Source organism: Vombatus ursinus, unplaced genomic scaffold, assembly GCF_900497805.2.
Source record: "Vombatus ursinus unplaced genomic scaffold, bare-nosed wombat genome assembly UNPS02015411.1, whole genome shotgun sequence".
In the NCBI taxonomy this organism is placed as follows: domain Eukaryota; kingdom Metazoa; phylum Chordata; class Mammalia; order Diprotodontia; family Vombatidae; genus Vombatus; species Vombatus ursinus.
The window spans coordinates 2238894-2241911 of NW_020955189.1; the positions used below are offsets into that span (position 1 = coordinate 2238894).

At 50.8% G+C, this 3018-nt stretch overlaps 1 protein-coding gene across 1 annotated transcript in view; it reads left to right on the plus strand.

Annotated features, from left to right (window-relative positions):
- SCARF2 (scavenger receptor class F member 2) overlaps positions 1-3018 on the plus strand; it is a 32064-nt gene that overhangs the window by 4033 nt on the left and 25013 nt on the right. The gene's annotated exons all lie outside the window — the stretch shown is intronic.

Below are 3018 nucleotides of genomic sequence, written 5' to 3' on the forward strand. Positions count from 1 at the left end.
GTGTGTGTGTGTGTGTGTGTGTGTGTGTGTGTGTGTGGTGGGGGGAGGCCAGGCTGGGGCTGGGTGGCGGGGAGAGACAGGCCTGAGGAGCGAGGCCTGTTTAAGAGATGGGGGAGGCCGAATAGCGATGGAGGGGAAGCCAGAATGGGGAGAGGGGGTTAAAGAGAGCAGCCAGCAATGAGCGGAGATCTACGAATGGGGAAATGCTTGGTTGCATGAGGAGAGGGTCCTGGGTTTGACGAAAGGCCGAGATGTTGGGGCTGGATTTCTTTTGGGAAGGGGGATTCTGACATTTGAGGACAAAGGTGGAAAGAGCTGGGCCTGGTCGGGATGGAGGAAGGGGGACAAAAATGGTGTGTGTGGGGGGGGTGAGCTTGAGGTTGTTTCAGCAGGTAAGGAGCAGGGAAAGAGGAACGGGACAGACGAGGGACCCCTAGGCTCCCTTGGGTAGCCAGGCTGGGATACTGCCAGCGCCCTTGGGAATGATTGGGGCCATCTGCCCCTGCCGATTACTTACTCACTGATCCGCCTCCAGGTCCACGGCCCTCCCTCCCAGGCTCCAGAGAGCTGCTACTTCTAGTCTTGAAATGTGCATTTAGATCCCTATGTATTAGATGTATACATAGATAGATAGATGTGCATATAGATCTGTATAGATACATGTGACTATATATTGTATATGTGTGTGTATATTACATATAGTAGCATACACAAAGTTTCCCTTGTTTCACCCCTCTGCATGTGGGTTCCAAGGCAGTTGCCTACCTTTAGTTCCTTCTCTGCCCCTGCCCCATCCCTTTGCCCAGTTTACTCTCCCAATTCCCCCCACAAAAGCCTTCTTCTCTCTCTGCTTCTCTCCCCTCCCTCATCTAGGCCCCTCCCCTACTCCTTCCCCCTCCCCCATAGAGGCCCCCTGGAGTTCTGCGACAGATTTCCCCCTCTTTCTGTTCACGGGAGTCAGCCGCCAGCCAGTACAAGCTGTGCCATCTGCTCCCCATATACCCCGCCCCTCTCGGGCGCAGGATTGCAGACTGATGGGGAGGGGCGTGAGGCATACTGAAGCTATCCCCCACCCCCTATCCCACACACAGAGTGAAGTTTGCTTTAGGGCAGTTTGCCTTAGCATCCCCTCCTGCATCCCCTCCTGCCAGCTGCCCACCCTGGCAGTAGTGCTGGGGCCAGTGGGACTGGATTTTTGGGGAACTCTGAGGCCTGGGCCCCCTCCTTCCAAGCAAACTTTATTCCCAATTCCCCTCCTTCCTCAGCCTTCAGACAACGAGACAGAGGAGGGATAAAGGAGGCAGTGGGTCCCTTTCAGCTTCAGCTTTTTCATTCGGGGATTGAGCTTCAGAAACATGGTTCACTTATTTGGTGGGTAACTTTGCACAGCTCCTTTCTCCCTGAGCCTCCATTTGTGAATTGAATAGTCACACGGACTGCCATCCAGTAGAGCGCTTTGAGGGTTAACTAAGTGTGTTCTTTCCAAGTATTTCTCTCCAGCCTATCCTGAGCTCTCTCAGAAGGGCCTGCTGCCTCTGTTAGCGTGGATGAAAAGGTTCTTAACATTTTGTGGCTGTCCTGGCTCCCTGTGGCAGTGTGGTGTTGAAGGCCCAGAGCTTAGCACAGTGTCTAGCACACAGTAGGGGCTTAGGAAATGCCAGTTGACTGATTGACCTATGGAACCCTTCTCAGAATAGTGTTATTAAATACGTAAAATAAAATGTATAGAAATGTAAAGGAAAACACTTATGTTGAAATACAATTGTCTATCACCTATTTTTCTATATGTGTATGTACGTATGTGTGTGTGCGTGTGTATATATATATATATGTATGTGTGTATGTATCCACACACAAGTTCATAGACCCCTGGTTAGGAAATTCTGGCCTAGATCAAAATCTCTCCATGCCTTCAATCCAGTGCGATGATTATTTACATTTCTTATAAATCTCTCATTGAAGTAGATACCCAACTGGCTGGAGTCTGGCCTTGGGAGTTGGTAGAAGGGACCCAAGAAGCCTGAGGTCTCTTCTCAACACAGCCTTGCTTCTGGGTGCAAGCTGAGGTGCAGACCAGTTCTGTTTGGGAGCAAAAGGCAGCAGAACTGACAGCTATGGGATTGAGGGGGCAGGGAGTCCGGTTTACCTTCTGCCCAAGGCTCCTGATGTGGTAGAGAAAGGGCCAGACACAGTTGTTAAACTCCAATGATGTATGTGAAGAACTTTGCAAAGCGATGTACAAATCCCATTGATTGGAGACCCAGACTCTCCAGAGAGGAGGGGTCCTCAGAGACAACTGGTCCAACCCATACTTGACCAAGAATCCTCACTACAGCACTCCTGACAAATGGGTATCCAGTCTCTGTTCCAAGACCAGGACTAGCCATCTGGAAGCAAGAGGACGTAAGCAGAGGCTAGACAGTACATAGAATATGATGTGTGTGTGCACACGAACTCATGTAGGTCTCTGAGCTCCCCCTGCCTGGCTGGAGTGGTGGTGGGTAAAGATGTGACCTTGACTTCAGTTAAGTTCAACTCAGCCAGCATTTCTGAAGCACCTACTGTGTGTCAGGTCCTAGGGTACAAAGACGAAAGTGAAGCAGTTCCTGTGCTTACCTACAATGTGTACATGTGTAAATAAAGGGAACAAGGAGGGGGAGGGACAGCGTGTGACATATGGGCAGAATGAGAATGCTGGAAGATAGGGTCTGGGCTTGGGCTCCTGTGGGCATCAGGCAGCCATACATGAACAGAGGAAGGATGTAATAAAAGTGATGTTTTATCTACCCATCCACTCATCCACCCACCCATCCATCCATCTATCCATCCACCCACCCATCCATCCATCCACCCATCCATCCATCTATCCATCCATCCATCCTCTCATCCACCCACCCATCCATCCATCTATCCATCCATCCATCCACTCATCCACCCACCCATCCATCCATCCACCCATCCATCCATCCACCCATCCATCCATCCACTCATCCACCCACCCATCCACCCATCCATCCA